Genomic DNA, 21378 nt, shown 5'->3' with positions numbered 1-21378 from the left:
GGAATAGAAATATAAAGACTAAAAAGTTCAACATGATATCAGAGCGGGTTCCCTCCTAGTGCTATGAGGTTTCTAAATATTTTACCAGTTATTACATAAAGAAAACTAAATCTTCATGGTGCCCCTCATGCAAGATTTCAGTGACAAATCTTATCAAGACAATCATCAAACTGATTGGATACCATCTTTATGAGTGGGAATGTATTCCAACTTATAAACAGAAAAATGGGTAATTGATGAAAGTGCAGGCAAAGTAGTTTATGATACCACAATTCTACTTTGCGACACACTAATTGAATCATTCGCCAATTTCATCACTCATTTTCAATTCAAAATCAAATGGACTCCTGGGCGTACAGATAATGATTATACTGGCAATGGGCTTGCTTTCTTCATGACATCTCTGGCACCTGGTTTTCAAGTTTCGTACAGCGATGGAGGATGGCTCAGCTTTTTCTTTTTAACCCCAAAAATAATGATAAGTTAACCAACATGCTTGTGGCTGTAAAATTCAACACATATAAAAGTTACTGGAAAGAAAATAACCTCGGGGATGAAAATCACAATCACAATGGAATTGATGTCAATAATATTACACCTAAACTCTATGTTCCCCTATCTCAAAGATAGAATCGTAGATAAGAGATTGGGATGATAAGATGCTTATGAATTAAGTGTCTCATTTGGAAAAGACATCGAATGAATAAAACACCAAATTCATGTACAATTAGCAGATATATCATGACACATCTGTAGTTCAAGAGATGGAAAATTATCATGAGTCATATGGTAAGATGTGCACCAAATATATGGGGACTTATCATGTGAATCAGATAGATCACAAGACCTGCAAAATCAGTTTTTTGAAATGATATACTCTCTTCCTTCCCATCGAACGATGGGTTAGAACTTAGAACACAAAAATAACAGCAGGAACAAGTTAGAGACATTTTTTATGCGGAGAAACATTTGTATAATGTGAACCTCCAATATTGTGGAATCAATATGAGAGTGTGGCTTGGGGTGACTACAGCATCTTGGCATATAATTCATTGACAATAAAATCAACCTTTTCAATACCTCTATGACTTAATGAAAAATGAATTATCTATTGTGAGCTCAATTTGTTGAGTGAGTTTTGAAATGCTGAAAAGGATCAAGAATCGAAATATGAAGATCTGGAGAACGATTCAACAGTCTGTAACGGGCAATTAATTGTTAATGTTGTGAAATAATCGACAGTTATGATGTTATCTCCTCCAACAATTTGATCAATATTTCCTCTCAATGAATCTCATTGACAAATATAATAGGTTGTTTGTATGCCTTATGTTGTAGATTATAATACTAAACAAACATGAGAGCCATGATCCTCTTTATATTTGGAAAATATAATAAGCTGTTTGTATGCCTTAGGATGTTGAAAGAGAATCATTAACCAAGTATTGGGTGTGTATCGATGACTTACTGATCCATAGAGCAGCTATGTAAGAGAAGTGATAATAATAAGACCCAAAGGAAATGTGATTCATGCAATGACTATACAATGGAGCGACGATAAATAAAAAGACCACATAGGTCATGCAATCGGCAGGGAGATCCGAGTATAACAGGCCATATTATGGGAAAAGATACTCCAACTTTAGATGGATGTGATGAAGAATATGCATAAGCATGATCTGCAAATACTTGGAATTTCAACAAGAAATTGAAAATTCTACTGAAATTTAAAATTGGATGTGATAAAGTATGTACTTCGACAGTGAAAAGAAAATCACACTTGGACATCAAGATTTGTGGTGTGCATGTATTTATATTAAGTGTGAGAACTCTCCACCACGAGGAGAGTTATGTTGATATGCATGAGGCATTCCTATGATGAGAGTGTCTCCTCTAATGCAGGTTCATACTCACAGGCTATAGCTATTGCTAGGTGTTGGTTGTCATCACTTCTACATTGTGGCTCAAGCTATCCTTTTAAATGTATGGAGTATATTGGTAAACATGGATATAGTTTTGATTATTGGTCTAGTCCTATTACTCATTTTCTGTGTGTGGGATTTCTTTAGCATTGGCTTCTTTGACTGTTGCAATTATATATACATAGATAGATACCTCTGAGTATGGAAGGTTATTGAATAAAAGAAAAAGTTGTATTAGCTGTACACGTTAAGTATAATTTCAGTTCATAACAAGGAGGTCAGAGAGGAGACTGTCGAAACACAAATGGATATCAAAGAGCTTGCGCATCATAATTGTGTAAAGGAGGAACTAGACTATGTAAAGTGGTAGTGACAAATACTTTGCATAATAAATGTATGGTGAAAGATTTGGGAAAACAAAAAATAATGTCAGGATGGATGTTGATGAGCATTTGATCAAAAATAGTAAGATAGGTATTATCTCCTGAATACAATTTGGTATATATTTTGTAGTTAGAGCATGTTCCCATGCCACTGCTTAGCTTATTTTGGCTAGCAGTGGCTGCTCAACATTTTTAAGAAATAATTGTGGAGCTAGTGGCCACATGAATAAATATTTTACTGCTAAAAAATAAGCAGGAAATTTGAAATGTAAATTAACTAATTGAATAATAATTTTACAGACAAAAAATAGAAATAAAATCTTTAAAAATAAGAGGGAAATGAGTTTGTGGAGCCATGTGGCATTTTTCGCAATAAGCAGGCACTGCTTATTTTCAGCCTCTCCTCTTTTCCTCTAGCTTAAATTCAATCACTAAATAATAGCTGCTCCACCAAAATAGCTAAAGATTCTAAATTATCCTTTTTAGACAATTTTAAATGTCCATGGGAACACATAACTGCTGAAGTTTAAGCACAAAACCCACTTAAGCAACCGCATGGGAACACAAGGTTAGTTTCTTATTTGTATTCCTATATGCACTATAAGAGATATTTGCCTTGTTCTTTCATTTGGTCTCTAAAGTTGATCTTGCAAGAAAAGAATAATGATGCATTAGGAATGTTGCTGGGGCACTTATATCAGTGATGGTAGCATCTGCGATTATGAAACAAAGTTGACACAAAATTTTCTCTTCCATTGCGAGGGAGTGGACTGCGAGGAGGTTTTGTTCAAACTTCAATATAGTAATATAATTGTCTGGTCTAGGGTTTGATCTTATGACAGTAGGTCCAAGATGGTCTTGAAATAAGCTCCTTCAGCCACATGTGACTCGTGTCAGATGATAAGAGTCTTTTGGAGCAAGATATCATTCACGATTGGAACAATGTGAGCAGGGTATCCTTCCGTGACAGGGGGAGCAACTAGAGGATTTGTTTTAATTGACTGTCAAGGATACCTCTGAGTATTCAAGGTTATTAAATAAAAGAAAAAGTTGTATTAGCTGTGCACATTAAGTATAAATTTCAGTTCATAACAAGGAGGTTAGAGAGGAGACTGTCGAATGGATATCAAAGAGCTTGTGCATCATAATTGTGTAAAGGAGGAACTAGACCATGCAAAATGGTAGTGACAAATACTTTGCATGGTAAATGTGTGGTGAAAGATTTGGGTAAGCAAAAAATAACATCAAGAAGGATGTTGATGAGCACTAGATAGATACCTCTGAGTATTCTTGGTTATTGAATAAAAGAAAAAGTTGTATTAGTTGTACAAATTAAGTATAAATTTCAGTTCATAACTGTTGAAGTATAACATCTGTCGAAGTGATATTACATTGAGTATTTGTATTCATGATTTATATGAACATTGTCTTATGTCTTATATTATTGATAAGAATTTTATATACATATATATATATGTTATACATTATATATTATTATATAATAATATAATAATATATTACATATATGGTTATTAATATTACATATATGCTTAAAGGTGAGTTATACATATAGTTAACTAAAGATGATTAACTATAGAGACAAGAGACATGTCTCCTCCTCTCATATTTATATGAGGTCCAAATCTGCATCTGGAAAGCATCAATCACATTGGCAATGTTACTACATTTACAGAAACGATCCTAGAAAAAACAACATGATATCAGAGACAAACTGTGAATGAAATAAAGAATGAGTGCCTGGATAACTTTCATACATGAGATTCAAAATTTATTATCAGCACTTGTCTCCTTGCAACCAAACGGTACAGAGGATTGAATGATATCAGCATTCAAAAGACCATTACATTCATTACCTGACAAAAGACAATAACCTTTGCAGGGAGGCAATTATAACGTGGACAAGACATAAAGCGTCATTTTGAAAGTAAGAAGACATATATGCCATTATAGGAACTGGATAAGACAATACCATAGAAAATCGTCTCCCAAATCGAGAACTTTCACAGATAGAAAACAAACATTAACTCATGTTGAATCACTACTCATGAAACATGGGTCATCGAGTTTGACTCAAAATCACACAGTTAAATCCTGATATTCACATCACAATTTGACTAGCTGTGGAAATCATGTCCTACTTATCAATTGATGAGCTTAAGGGGCTTTCTAATGAATGGTTCATAAGGCACAACACTTGGTGAAGGTTTTGCAAATGGGGTTGCAAGCTTTGGGTTTAACTATGGAGGAAACTCTGTAGTTAAGCACGCTCAGGCTGGAGTAGTACTGGGATGGGTGACCTCCCGGGAAGTCCCGGTGCTTCACCCCTGTGAGCATCACCTAGATCCAATGAGTGCTAAGTGTTCCATTTATTCTCATGAGAGATGGATTCATGTTGAATCACTACTCATGAAACATGGGTCATCGAGTTTGACTCAAAATCACACAGTTAAATCCTGATATTCACATCACAAACATTAACTAAGCTTATCAAAATATGCGAAAACACAGGTCTGATTTACTACAGCATTATCATCCTTAATTTGATATATAGAAGAAAATAGAATATAAGGGATAAACAAGGATGAACATTGTAATATGCGAATATTTTATATTGGCAGAAATATATTATAATAAAAGGATCAACAATAGATACAGACGCACAGTGATCGATATACAAAGAAGCAGACAAGTACAATAACAAGGAGAAAAAGACAATAATAAGAGATGAGAACAATAAAGTGATAAAAACTTCATTTGTTAGTTAAAAGCAGAGTTGGCGAATTACATAGTAAACACTGAACAGATAAGTTCAGTAAGGCAATGATTTAGTAAAGCATAATAAGAAAGATAACGTGAGTAATGGAACAGTTAATATCATCCCAGCAGCATACAGAATACATGCATTAGTTTATGTCGGATATATCCACCACTGCAGAGGTAAACAGAGCCAGTTATTGGTGGGCAAATATAGTCAAAGGGTCCACCTCATCGTGGATGTAACTGGCATTCAAACCAAAGCCAGAATAGAAGGCAAGTGGAGGAAAGCCGGACCTGCAGGCGAATTAAAGAAAAGAAATATTTAATAAATTCCTCCACGTGGCATCTTTAATACGCCCAAACACTGCGAAAGACCCCACCACTCCCTTTATCGTTAATCAGAGAGGCATACCATTATGGGGACCACGTGTCATGAAGTGACAAGAAGATACACACTATATTCCATACAGACATCATATGTGGTGATAGAATAATTTTGTGAAGCGGCTAGAGTTATTGAGTCCCATATATATTACTAAGCTATGATTTAAAGAATCTTCCCTTATATAATGATATGAATATACTAACATTAGTTATAGTTATAGTTATAGTTATATATAAAATAATAGAATCAAGTGTTAATTCATAAATAAATAAAAAATTTAATATGAATTGTATATTGGAGAAAAGATTAAAATAGAAAGACCTAAATTGATCGAAGATGATCTTGGCGGAGAGCGTTAAATATATAATAGATACATGTACATATTTCACAGTGGATTATAGAGAATGGGAATGGTTGTAATCTATAATAAAATCTTAATTACCAAGTGAAGGATGGCGACATGGATGAAGGCACATGATTATAAAGGTGAGTATAACGTATATTCTTCTTGATATTACTATTGAACAATATACACTTTATTAGATGTTCCTCTACATTATTAAGTTAATGAATATATAATATGCTTTGTATTGAATATTGTAAAATGTATATTTCTATATATACATTTATTCAAAATGATATTTGAATCTTTGATAAATCCATATAACGTTTGATAACCATAAAAGAGATTTATTATGAGAATACAAAAGGTAAAGACGAAGTACATTTATATTCTGACTTCTATACATGACTAAGTATTTTTTGTTATGCATGTGTTAAAATACTAACATTCTTATTCGTATTTCTATATGTACTATAAGAATTATTTTCCTTGATCTTTTCCTCCGAGAATGTTATTATAGGAGGAAGGAGATTGAGATTAAGAGGGACCCAAACATTTGACATTTCATCAACTGTAACCTTGAAAGAGAGGGAGCAAATAGAGGATATGATTTCATCAACCTTTAGTGAACTCAATCATATTGATTCAGAGGGAGTAAACCATGTTGTGATGGAATCTTCAATGATTGATAAATTGTAACAGTCAAGAGGACTATAATTCATGCAACTATGTGATTTTAATGAGCCTACCCCTTGTGTGCATCATATGAAAGTGGTGACTTACATTGAACCATCTACGATAAATGATAGATGATACTTGACATACGAGTTGTAGAGTCATTAAAGTCGCACAATCATACTCAATCAAGATATTGGTGTATTATGGATGAGTTTGTGTTTGCTTCTACTATTAAGCTAATGAATGTTTGAAGCTTCAATGGATGAAAAGAGCAAGTTGGAACTTATAAAGAAGTCGTCAAATTTGTTATAATGTAAAAGTGTCCAATGATATAAGATTGGGAATTTTACATTGTGGGGAGGAATAATAGGCAATGTTTCATTCCCACTTGAACCATCCTTAGAAAAGGAGATATTCCATGACCCTCATGGGCAGATAAGTGTTTTTATCTTTTACATTTATCTATTCATTTTTTTGTAATATTATACATACTATAAGCGTTCTTTTCCTTGATCTTTTCCTTTATGTCTAAGGATGTTCTTACAAGAAAAGAAACTTGGTACTTTACACATGCTACCAGATATTGGGCAGACTCAACCTAATGATAGTAACTCCAAAGACCCTAATGATCAAGATGGATAAAATAAGGCTCTCATCAATGATGATTGAGATTATGAGATTCTTCTACATTAAGAGGGAGTATGACACTTCTTCATAGGCAATGCAAGTGCCTATGACACTTCTTCATAGGCAATGCAAGTGCCTAGCAGATTTATATTCAAAGGGAGTCTAGAAATACATGTGGTTGACTGCATGATGTTGATGGGCCTACTCCTAAGTATATCATGAGGGAGTGATTAGTTCGCCAGAGATCCTTGGGTAAAGAGAGTTTCTAAGGAAGTAACTAGAGGACTTGACTTCCCAGGTTCGATATTCAGAGGGAGAAATTTTGAGATACAATCCTTTGTGGATGATATCTTCTCTTTGAGGAGAAGTTCTAAGAGAAATTCTTTATAATGTGCTCTTCTCCACGTGAGAGAAATATGAGGTGAAAACCTTTTGTACCACCCTCTGACTAGGTTCATGGTGGTTATTATTTCACATATGATATGTAATGAAAGGTAATGATCTTTCATTGACATATATAAACAAAAGGTAACCATTATAAGATGACAATCTTATAAATGGTCCTGTTATCATAGTTCTTTGGGCCGGATTTTGCCAGACACTATGATAACAAACAGACAAAAGGTAATCTTTGTAAGATGGCGATCTTGCAAATGATAGGCCTGTTATTGTGACATTTTTTGTTCCGGATACGCTAGTAGTCATTGATAACAAAAGCATTATGATTACTCTAGATATTGTTTCGGACAATTAGAGATCATAATATATGTTATGAGAGTGTTCATAACATTGTGATTGTAGTTATTTGACAAGTCACTATTTCAAAGTGTTAAACTCAGATAATATGTTGTGTATAAATATCCTTGATACAAATATCTCATAAACTGTTTTTTGTAACTTCTCCCTCGCTAAGAGAGTGTTGAAATATAGCATCTGTTGAAGTGATATACTCATTACATTGAGTATTTGCATTCATGATTTATATGAACATTGTTTTATGTCTTATATTATTGATAAGAATAATATATATTATATATATTATACATTATATATTATTATATAATAATATATTATATATATGGTTAATATATTAATATAACATATATGCTTAAAGGTGAGTTGTACATATAGTTAACTAAAGATGATTAACTATAGAGACGAGACATGTCTCCTCCTCTCATATTTATATGAGAACCAAATCTACATTTGGAAAGCATCAATCACATTGGCAATGTTACTACATTTGCAGAAACAACCCTAGAAAAAACAACAATAACAAGGAGGTTAGAGAGAAGACTATCGAAACACAAATGGATATCAAAGAGCTTGTGCATCATAATTGTGTAAAGGAGGAACTAGACTATGTAAAATGGTAGTGCCAAATACGTTGCACAATAAATGTGTGGTGAAAGATTTGGGAAACTAAAAAATAATGTCAAGAAGGATGTTGATGAGCATTTGATCCAAAATAGTAAGATAAGTATTATCTCTTGAATACAATTTTTCATATATTTTATAGTTAGTCTCTTATTTATATTCCTATATGTACTATTCGAGATATTTGCCTTGTTCTTTTCTTTGGTCTCTGAGGTTGATCTTGCAAGAAAAGAAGAATAATGCTTTAGGAATGTTGCTGAGGCACTTGTATCAGTGATGGTAGCATCTACGATTATTAAACAAAGTCGACACAAAGTTTGCTCTGCCATTGAGAGAGAGTGGACTGTGAGGAGATTTTGTTCAAATGTCAATATAGTCATATAATTGTCTGGTCTAGGGTTTGATCTTATGACAGTAGGTCCAAGATGATCTTGAAGTTAGCTCCTTCAACCACATGTGACTCATGTCAAATGATAAGAGTCTCTTGGAGCAAGATATCATTCATGATTGGAACTATGTGAGTAGGGTATGCTTCCGTGACAGGGGAGCAACTAGAGGATTTGTTTTAATTGATTGTCAAGGATCTTGATCGTATTCATTCAAATGGAGCAGATCATGTCAAAATGGCTCTCTAGTAACCAAGAAACTATATCACTCAAAGGACCATGATTCATGTGATGAAGTTCCATGTGTGTAGGTTGGATGGATTTATTCAAATTTCTTGGTCATGGTATTCCTAGATAAGTGAAGGCTATAGAAATAAAGACAAATCTTGTTGCATGAGGTCAAAAGGTTGATATAAGATTCAAAGGGAGTCTATCAATTCATCAGAGGCAACCTTGGAGGAGGAAGTCAAAAGGTTGATATCAGAATCAATAAGAGACTATGACATTTCACCAGAAGCAACCTTGGACAAGGAGTTCATTAATGAGTTCTTTTCCGTGAGGGAGAGGTTTGAGGTGCAATCCCTCCTTAATGAGTTCTTCTCTGTGAGGGAGAAGTTCAAGGTACAATTCCTTGTAATGCATTCTTCAAGGTGAGAGAGAAATTTGAGGTGAAATCCCTTTATTCCAGCCTCTTGCAGAAAACGTGGTGGATCCACTCTTTGATATGGTTCATGGTGACTGTCATGTGTATTGTATCATGACAACACCACGTGATAGAAACTGTGGTGAATTTCCTTGCACCTGATATATGAATATTTTTGTGAGATGATCTCACAACAATAAGACACTTGTAAACTATTACCTTCACAGTAAGGTGACAATCTCATAATGATGGTTGAGAAATCTATTATGGTGGCTAGAGCTTGTGGTGCCACCCGAGGACATGCCATAATGGTAGATAACTTCTTGATACTCGAGGATGTTGAATGAAATAGAAATATATAGACTCTAAAAAATTCAACACAGATGAGACCATGAGTTCATGTGATTATACTCGAATTATATGTTTCATCCTTAGCCTATTGCCCATTTTCTATTTATCAAGCTTGGTGGCTTGCCTTGTATTTAATGTTTATCATGCTTGGTTGCCTTTTTCGCATTTGATGTTGATCACACTAGTTGTTGCATGTCTTGATGATTTGTCTCATTTGATGCCATGTGGATCAGATGTTTGAGTCATCCTACTTTTACATGAGTGTTGCGGTTGTGCCAAATGCCCATCACCTAGCATGGGCGGGGGTGGACCAAAGGGTATTGTGCTATTGGGTGTTGTAGAACCACCATTTGTGATGAAAGCTCTTAATGGCTTCATATTAGAGGATCTTTAGTTAGAATTAAATGGAGGTTCTCTACTCCATTCCTTAGATTCTCATTTTTTTCATATAATACAAAATGTAGAAATTCCAAACTTTGAGTCATCTCTTTTAACTAGAACATGTTATTATGCAACCTCCTATTTTGGATAAAATCAACACCAGTACTAGGGTGCATTGGGACAGGTTTCTAGGTCAGGGGAAAATGAGCCTCATTTTCGGGACAACGATGGGGGGGGGGGGGGGGCGGGGGGGGGGGGGCAGGCGTGCAACCAAGGGACAGCGACAAGGGGAGGAAGGGGCGTTGTATAGTATTATATAGAACTTGAAATGCTTGTTATGAAATGGGGTTGCAAGCTTTGGGTTTAACCATGGAGGAAACTTCGTAATTAAGCGCGCCCAGGCTGGAGTAGTACTAGGATGGGTGACCATCCGGAAGTCCCAGTGCTTCACCCCTATGAACATCGCCCTAGATTCAATGAGGGCTAAGTGTTCCATTTATTCTCATGAGAGATGGATCCATGTTGAATCACTACTCATGAAACATGGGTCAATGAATTTGACTCAAAATCACACAGTTAAATCCTGATACCAATATCACAATGAAATGATGTTTTAGTAGAACATACCAAATTAAAATACTTGAACATACCAAAATTGCAACATAAACCATTGAACATTCAAACATAGTAACATATTACATACCCAATAGTAACATTCAAAAATCTTCAAATAGAAATCCAACTCCCCATTCCAGCAGAATGGCAGAGGTTGGGCTACTTGGGTATGCAAGTACCCGCTGCGAGGACATCTCGGGGACGAGTACTCCGAGGTTTAGAAGGGGGTGTGAGCCCCTGTGTAACACTAATAAAATGTAAAACTACCACATAATTGGCAATGTATCCATCTTTATTTGGTGTCAAATGCTATTACTATTCCTTAATGTTTCATCATTCTAGTTGGTCAAATGAACTTAGTGCACATTTTCGTTTCGGCTTGCAGTGAATTTTTCTTTTAAGTCTTACGGTGCCTCCCAATTTGGGTCCAACCTATGTTGGAACCCACAACAAAGCTAGGTTAGAGTGTGTTTAGAATCTTTGCTTTTTCCCTCGTGTCCTTGGACTCATTTTAGACTCCCTTGTAGGCATCCCATACTGTGTGAAGCATTTCTTAGTCTTCTAGTAATTTTTGACCATTTTGGATTCCACTTGTATTCTATCCTTTTTTTTGTGATCGAGTGTTGTCCCTAAGTATGTGACTTGCACACAATCCCCATTCAATCTTTGGCCAAGAATATAAAGCATGCTCAAGGTACAACACAAATTCAAGGCTCACAAATGTTTTTTAACACCTATGCAATTCCAGGATGCCAACTGATTTTGGGGACACTAAAGAGCACACGATTATACTAGGAGGGGGGGGTTTGAATCAATATAAGAATAATTTTTCCAATTCAAAACTTTTATCCACATAAGTAACTTCAAATAAATTTAAATACTGGAATCAACAATTATGCACATGAACACTAACAAAATGATTTTACATGGAAAGCCAATGTAGGAAAAAACTACGACAGATAAATGTTTTCTTATATAAATTGTTCTTTGACAATGAATTGTAGGCTCCAACCTGCCAGAGGGTCCAACCCCTATGTTTATGAGCACCAACTCACTGGAAGCTCCAACTCCCAAACTTCGCAAGCTCTGACCTACTAGAAGCACCTTCCTTCACTGTTGTCTTCGTGAGCACCAACTCACTGCATACAAACTTCTTTTCCGCCTTGATAATATTGCTAACGTCAACTGATGACGGACGCTTTTATTGCACACTATTCCTCTTCTTAAATTTGTATAGATTCTTTAACATTAATACACCCTTTGAAAGTTTGTCTTCTTGAAGTCAGCCTCTTGTATGCACTTCTCAAATTCATAATTTATATTTTTATTTATTTATCTCTCTACTTAGTTCTTGGTGCGTTACAGGAATTCCTTGGATGTTGGTGTCAGTGCTCAAGGATGCACGGATGCGTTTGGGAGCTGCACCGATGCGCACAAGAAGCTCTTCCAACTCTTGTGGATGCGCGCGGGATGCGTCCGAAAGCATATGGAGAGAACCCAGAAAGCATCTGGGCGCATCTGTATAACAAAATCTATAATGTTTCTTTCGATTGATGGCAGGTTATTCATAACAAATAGCTATGTATAATAATTCTGAAGCAACCTTTATCTATTTAATAGATGACTGCAGTACTGATTCGCAGAGGTAAACATAGATAAATCTGCAATTAATTGTCTGACCTTAATGAGCAGCAACTTGTCCATTCTGGGAGCTCGATGAAGACAATACCTTATTTTAGAACAGCCTATATGTTTCAGACAATACTTTATATGTTGAACAGCCTATATTATATATATGGACACACCCAAACGCATCCAAAATCCCAAAAAAAAAATCTACACATCAGCACTTCACACCCACGTCACCGCATCAGTAACTTAGTTTCTCTATATAAATTTTTCTTCTTTTCTACTTTTCTTTGATATCCAGATATTGTTCAATTTTTATATTCTTTATTTAAATCCTGTGATCTGCACTGCTTTCTTTCACTTCTCCATCTTCTCCACACAGCCCACTGACCTCTATTCTTACTCAATCTTCACTTTCTTATAATTCTTATTCTTCACACTTTACACTTCCTCTTTTATTCTTCTATCTGCTGCACACTGTTCCCTGTCTTTTCAGATATATCTTTACGTTCTCACTATATACTCATATTCTCTCATTTACTCTTCACTTCTCATGTCACTCTTACTGGAAATAAGACTTTAGATATTTATATTGTGCACACAAGTGGATTTGACTTTTCAGATTTAAAAGTCACGTTATTTAGTTGCATCACTTAATTTATTAATTAATAAATTATCCTTATCTTTTGTTTGATACTTACTAAAATAAACTTCAATAGTTATCCTTATGTGCTGATGACTAACTTCTCCTGTTCACGATATTGTTGCTACCATTCCAATAGTTCAAGAATAGCATAATAAACACTGACTTTCTTCTCTTGGTGGGCCTTCATTTTAATTGCAGCCCAGTCATCGTTTGCTTCTACCATTACCTGTCAAACACCGCAGATTCATTCCAGTCAACGCAGATCTCCAATTTGAACTTGTTCTTCTAATTCAATCGTTGCATTCATTATGTCAGACAAAATATATATTTGTCCCTTCCATGTCACGGCTAATTAGTGCATAATATGGTTGATTCTGCCAGGTCTTTGTCTTTGGTGGCTTCAACGTATTATATGCATGAGAATTCCCGATGGCATCCCAACTCCTCCATGTTCAAGTGTAATCATATTTCTTATTCACCCTTTGACTGCATACATGTGTGCTACTGTGACTATCGCTGTAGCACATTTTGGCTCTTTTAATTATACTCTTGAAAGCTCGACACTCCTCTGTAGTTGATGTGTTTATGATATGTCTTCAGCATCGTAAATTATTTCATGACTGTCAGCATTTATCAATGATCTCTTTCTTATCGATGTGGCTCCTTTTGATTTTGCACATAGTTGTCGTTACTTGTTTCCTTATTGGGATAGAGCTCATTGCTGTTCCATTTGAGACTTGATAAAGTTTCTGTTTTAAGTGGCTCCCTTAACTTTCATACGCTTACTTTCTATATGGTTCGGCACCTTCATTCTGAATGCCGCCTTTGTATACTCATTGCTGCTGATTTGGAAACTCGTGGTGACTCGCATCTAGTCAACACACGATGCCACTGGGTATTGTTGTTATTTGGATATTCAAGTCGTTCTTTCTCGGATACTTATTGCTGCTCCAAATTTGACCATTTCTTGTTGTTTCTTGCCACATCTTTTATGGAATCACACCATTATAAAATTCTTTCCAAAGTCATTAACATCTGAGATATTGAATTTCTGCCATTTTGGACTTGAATTGTATCTAGTCTTAAGTCGAACCATTATACTTATTTTTGTGTCTCAAACTGTTGCTAATAGTCACTGCTTTTAAAATTCAATGGCCCATGCATCTGACGGAATACAGTGATCCTGATTGCCGCTTACAAACTTCAGAAAGTGATGACTTAATATATCATAAGTCTGACTTGATTATCTCTGCACATAGTAAGAACTCTATTCAATATATATTCAGACTTGATTATCGCCGCCTCTGACGTTTAACTGAATTCTTAGCACCAACAAATTTGATGTATATATTCTCACTGCCATGCAGTTGTCACCATTCCTTTCAACACCTTTCAACATTGTTTTTATATGGTTCAATTTATATTCTTCACAACATCAAATATTCATCACTTCCGGCCATATATATATTAATTATACACTTGCAGATATATGCAATATGGAAGTCACAACATTACTATGTTGTGTCGCTGATGTTAGTATAGGATCTGCACAATTTTGTTTCTATACTTCATTGATATTCTTGAGTCTGCTGACCTGTCTTTGTTTATCTTTGTAAGTCGCTGATTCCAGAATACTTGCCATTCACCAGTGATGCTTCCACATAGACTTTTAGTGTTTTGCCCTTCCAACTCATCGACTGACATCATGGTAGGCTCCTCTGACTGTGTCTAACAAACATTAATTTTTTCTTTTAAACAATCAATATGCTACCTATCTGTGTATATAGTTGATGACTCATCCACATATAGTTTGTTGACTTGTCTCTGAAAGTTTCATTCTTGCAACTTTATTGATTAAATATTATTATCTTTATTACTGTCTCCGATCCATTTTCCGTTATGTTACTATCTTTATTACTGTCTCTGATCCATTTTCCGTTATGTTGCTATTTAAATACTTATTGGATTACTATAGCCTTTACCGCTAAGCACTTCCTCTTATTCTTTTGCCATTAGTCTCCCTTTCAAGCTTAGTCAGTATTTATCTTCTTTTGAGTCTTTATCAACTTTCACTTTATCATCAACTATAATCAATGTGAACGATAATGAACTGAACTACATAGAGTGCTATTGACATCAATGGTAATTGTTTCTATCAATCTCCTTGAAGGTCTCTGACATCAACAACAATTTTTCTATCAGGCACCTAAATCATGTTACTGTCCTTCCAAAGCACTACTGTCCTTTATGGGTGTTGTTGTCTTGTGGCATACTATTGTCCTTTGTTTTGTTGAGCAATAGCTTCTTCTAGCCATGTTTCCAAGTATGCTTTCTGTACATGTAATATATTCTCCTTAGCCTAGAGACAATTCCCATGTTGTAGCTTTGTTAATAAGCGTCGCCCCTTGAGAGTTATGACACCTTTTGCACTGGGAAGTATCTTTTCTTTAAACCAACTTGTTTCCACTAGTGAAAGGCTTGTACCTCCATGTAAGGAAACCACTTATAAAAGTTTGCACACTGATGATAAAAGATGTTAATTTGTCAACGATTATGTGTTTTAGTAAGTGATTTTTATACAAGTAGCATTAAGTATGTCTTTAGAAAGAACAACTACTTTATTTATGAAACAGAGAGCAGCATCAGATATGCATGCCAGCATGGCAACCAAGAAGTCAACCATTGGTCAAGGAATCGATATTATCATATTTAATAATATCAATTAATATTAAGACATGTTTAAGAACGAGTGATATTATTGGTGATAACAATTATGATTCCTAAAGCAAATCTGCTATCATGAGACACAAATTGAAAGATTAAGCAACAATTTTAATATATATACACACAATTGTCTAAAGGCAGTGATCAGATACAGTAACCACGATGACTACAAGTTAAGACCTATAAAAATAGAGAATATTATTCATTAGTCATGCGGATCACTAAATACCATATGATTAAATAATTTGACAATAAGTCAATGCTGTTACATAAAGAAAAACTTCCCAATAACTAGTGAGAATTATAGATAATCATCGGTTAACAATTATAACAATAGGAAAAGGTGTCAACTAACATAATTACTATGCACCGGTATAAGGAGGAAGACAAGGATTAAGTTAATCAATCAATGATAATATGAAAGGGACGCAATGAAGAGTCTTGGGACATGGCTCTTAATCATCAGTTACTAGCATAAATATAAGTAGACACTCGGTCAATTCTCAAAATGGTGGGATCGATAAGAAAATTATAAAATATATATAACAATTACCAACCAAACGGAAGATGAGAAATTATATGTATATTTCATAAACTTCAAGGAAGAGTAAGGAAGTAAATATTTACAACATTGGTAAACATTGTGTGATAGGAAATTTAGAATATAAATCAAACCGGACACTTATCAATACATGGTGGGTTGCTAGAATCAACAAAAATAATTGGATCTCATATCAAGGGTTGTTCAGGCTATATTTTCTATTAATTGAGTAGCAATGCTATCGTATGAGGAGCAAGTTATATTTATACATTCATATGACTAATTAATAATATATATATAGTGAATATATATTTAATATTAAAAACTAGAATTACATGTATTATATATTTGAGTCAATATCAAGGGCATATGATTGGATTATTAACAAAAAATAAAGATTATATAAAAATATGTTGGAGACTCTGCATAAGGAAGAGATGAAAAAGGAATATAAATGAGTTCTCAGAGATATGCATAAAACTATATCCACTCTTATTATTATTTATGTTGAGAAGAAAGAGGTTATTATGTTTCCAAGGATAGGCTTGTTAAATCCAATCACTTAATAGAGAAAATATGGGACAATCAACGAAAAGAAACTTATTGTTGTTTTGTGGACTTCAAGAAAGCCTTTGACATGGTGCCTAGAAACAACATACGGAACATAACGAAAGAATTGGGCATTCCAGATGAGTAAGGAGCAGGAGTGCACAAGTTATATGACAGAGTTAGAGCCAAAATCAGAACTAGAGATGGAATGTTTGAATGTTTTGGTAGTAACATGAGTGTTAAACAGGAATGTCCTTTATCTCTCACCTTATATGGGTTATACATCAATAAACTAGAAACTTGGTCAAGTAACACAAAGGAGGAAGGTGTCCATTTGGCAAAGTATGTGGTGGAGCTTCTCTTGTATGATGATGATCTTATTTTGATATCAAAAACAACTCAAGCATCAAGAGATCATTTAGGGTCCTTAGAGAACTTTTGCCAAGAAGTTGGATGCAGGTGAATATTTCAAAAATGAAAGTCATGATGTTCTCTTTGAGGAGAAAAGAGAAGCATATTACATTCCTTTTTGAAGGCAACCCATTGGAAATTGTGAAAGTGCATAAGTATATTTGGATTGACTTCCATTAAAAGCTCAGTTGGGAGACATGTAGAGCGCGAATGATAGGGTGGCTCAAAAGCTTTGTTTTTACTCCAGAATAGATACACAACAGTGGAACTTTGGGATTGAAAATTCAAGAAGCCTCTTTTTGGTTTGCTGGTCACGTCGGTGATTCTTTATGGCTTCGAGGTTTGGGGTAATAGCATGTCAAACTGTAGATGGAGTCAACTAGAGAGAATTCAGAAACATCTAATCACAAGGAATCTCAAAGTTAAAGCCTATGTGCCTTATGAATTTCTTTTGGCGGAGGCTAGGACTTTTCCGTTAGAGGCTTCAACGATAATTCAGTTAGTTACTTAAAGAAGGTGGAAAACCTACATGACCATCGCTAGCAAAAAATTGTGAAAGGAGACGTTCTTAACTATAGAAAGAAAAGTTGGACAAGGAAAAACAAAAAATGATTGGATAAATGGAACATTAAGCTACATGAGTGTCCTAACACAAATATGGACATAAAAAAGTTTGTTTTAGGTGGACTAAAAACAATGGATGAAAAAAGGCTTACTACATTCAAGAATTCATCCCAAGCAAGGAGCAATATAAGAAATTGTATCTTGGGGTTTAAAATAAAGGAAAGGAAAGGCTATTAGTGGCTCAATTGAGAACAACATCACAACATCTCAAATGCGAGACAGGTAGATGGAAGAGGCCTAAGGAGGCTTGGGAGGAGATTACTTGCATGTTTTGTAAAATGGGTGCAATTGAAACAGAATGACACTTTCTTTCAGAATGTGTTGTGTACGACGATATTCAGACTCATTATGAGGTCATTTTAAAAGCGGACAATGTGCATAGTTTATTGAAGAAGATGATATCAACCAAACAGCTAGTGGTTAAGATCCATTGCAGGAAATGAATTTAGAAACAGCTTAGTGCTACAACCTTTCAGTCCCTTAGACTATTTGGTCTCGTGGACGTCATCAAAATCTTTCATTGCATTTAGATCAATAGTATAAGCCCCAAGAAAGGGTAGGGGTAAGTGTTATGGAAGTCAGTCAAGTCCCAAGATAGGATATAGACTTGGACCTATAAACTTTGAGGGACCCTATTGCAATTGGTCTCTAGGCACCTTGTTTGCATGTCTAACCCATCGTTGAGATGAAGCAATAATTATGATAAGGTCGGTATGGATGTTAATAATATATATACAAATAACTTAAAAGTTAATATAATAAGATGAAAATTAATTCTCTTTACTTCGAATGTCTTGGACTAACTCATTATATTTTATTCCATTTAGTTTAGGACATAAATATTAAATATGGGTTAAAGCATGCCTAACAAGGTAAGGGACATTACACTTATGGAGTCCATGACGAGTTTTTTTGTTGAGTCTCAAGTTCAAGTCAACATTTTCTCTTGTCGAGTCAAGTCAAAGTTTTCTAACTATCATTTTTCATGTAGCAACACTGAGGTTCTTCATATTGTTAGTATCCATGTGGTGTGTTTCACATGACATTTGTGTGCATTATATTGCATTATCATGCTTATTGGTGTTGTTATGTCAAAAAGAAAATGTGTTCAAATTGGCTAACATCCTAGGTGTATAGCTTGGGGGATTACAATACCCTCAATACAATAGTTAACCCAAGCTATTAAAGGTCATAGAAGTAACTAAGTACATATAAATATCTCTAAAATCCCTTCATTACAAAAAAAGAAACAAATGATTTAGATGCTATTTAAGATACCGCAAGCCTAAAGTACTCCATCTAAGAAACAAATCAAGTTCATCTATGCCAATCTGAAAGAGAGTTGGTGAGAGCGCACACCCATTTGGCACAATCTACATCTCAAAATGTCAAAAGACCTTGTTAAAACCATTTGATGTCTTGAAATGTCTCTCATCAACAATGATAAACTAGGTTATACCAACAAGTACACTCAATCAAAATAGCTAATCCAAAGTCAATAGACATTTGAACTTCATAAAGAAACAAAAAAAAGCCAAAAGACCTTGTCAAAACCCATTGATGTCTTGAACGGTCTTCTTGTCAACAATGATAAACTAGGTTATACCAATAGCACATACTCTCAAACAACATGGCTAATCCAGAGTCAACGAACATTTGAATTCCATAGAGAAACAAAAAAACATAAGACTATTAGTATGCTTCCTAAGACTATTAGTATGCTTCCATGAGGATAATTAGAATAGTAAATATATAATCAACCGTCTAAAAATTTAACATGGGCAGCATGTAGGTGCCATCCCTCTAAATTTACCACTCCATTAAGAAAGCAACAAGTCAAAATCATAGTACAAAATGTAAACATGTACATATTTAGTTTGATTTGTCAGTGTTGTGACCAAATAAACTGCCATGTAAACGAGCAACCTCAATAGATATGTTTGCAATCAGAAGAGCACAAAAAATCCAACCATATTTGAGAAAATCGGACAAAATTTTTGACACAATTTGTTGTTTTCTACAAAACAACATTTAGATAGCCCTCATGTTCTCCCAAGGGAAAAAATCAGACTGTAAACTATTGGGGAAGGAATGTGAATAAAGAATTGGTCAACATTGTCAACAAGAGAACTAGCTTAGGAGACTAAATATTTGGAATCTTTTTTTAAAGAAGCACCTTTTCTTAGGAAATGCATGTCAAAACGTCTTCAGGAATCATGGAGAGCATCAAGGAGCTCATATCACCTACACATGAGAAACTCGCATTTCTTTCAAAAGAGATTGCTATACCTCTCTGCATTGGTCAGAAATGGAAGAAACGTAGTAGATTAGCACAAAATCAAATCTCTGGTGCACTGCTTTAAGTGCTTCCATGGATTTGACAGATTATGTGGAGAATAGAATCAAGAGATGCATCCTAAAAGTGCAAGAAAAGTCATTTTCGTGATAAAAGAAAGGTAATAACGGTCCGGGGTAAGCTTGATAAATTTGGGCAGAGTAAGAATCAGCATGCCAAACATCTCAATGAAGCTTGTGTAGCTAACCAAATTTCATGAAAGCAGGCCCAAATAATCTTGTTTATATGTTGAATTAACCTAAGAAAATATTAAACACAAACCAGAACAGAAGGAATTTGATTGGATAAAAGAACTGGTTATCAACTAAGCAATTTGGTATTAGTGAATAAATGACTAGAAATAAATAATTTGATAGAAAAACATGAGTAGTAATATGCCTGCATCTCAATGGACCATGTATAGGATGTAACAGGATATATATAATTCCATTATCTTCAAACAGTAAGATTATTATGAGAACAAGTAAGATATGAAGTCCACAGTAATATGCCTAGAAATAAATAATTTGATAGAAAAACATGAGTAGTAATATGCCTGCATCTCAATGGACCATGTATAGGATGTAACAGGATATATATAATTCCATTATCTTCAAACAGTAAGATTATTATGAGAACAAGTAAGATATGAAGTCCACAGTAAAGAAGTTTTCAAAGAACTAAATTAACTCAAATAAAATCCCAACCACGCAGCTCAGTTTACTCATATGTGTCAATGACAACTGTGTGTTTATGTTAATGTTTTGGTGCATATACTAGAAATGAGGTAAGTAGGAATGCTTCTTATGATGTGAATAAACATAAAATGCAATAGAATTGTTAAAACATAGCTATCCATTGTAAGTGCACAATCTTTCTTCACAACCTTCTTGCACCATGTAATTGATGGGAACTGTTCAGTTAATTCTTGTTCAAAATGTGGAGTATAGGCCTATAATACAGATCAAATCCATAAAGTCGTGCCTATAAAGCTAACTCCTTGAATATAATTTGGCCTCTGAAATAACATAAGAAACAATTGTCACTTCC

At 34.7% G+C, this 21378-nt stretch overlaps 1 protein-coding gene across 2 annotated transcripts in view; it reads right to left on the bottom strand.

Annotated features, from left to right (window-relative positions):
* The window catches only part of LOC149564130 (tRNA synthetase class I (I, L, M and V) family protein), a 211561-nt gene that overhangs the window by 139374 nt on the left and 50809 nt on the right, over positions 1-21378 (bottom strand). The window lies entirely within an intron of this gene.

Source organism: Cupressus sempervirens, chromosome 4, assembly GCF_028749045.1.
Source record: "Cupressus sempervirens isolate cs-2001-9-10 chromosome 4, ASM2874904v1, whole genome shotgun sequence".
In the NCBI taxonomy this organism is placed as follows: Eukaryota; Viridiplantae; Streptophyta; class Pinopsida; order Cupressales; family Cupressaceae; genus Cupressus; species Cupressus sempervirens.
The sequence above is the reverse complement of the archived record's forward strand: the minus strand, read 5'-3'. Positions and strand labels throughout refer to the sequence as shown.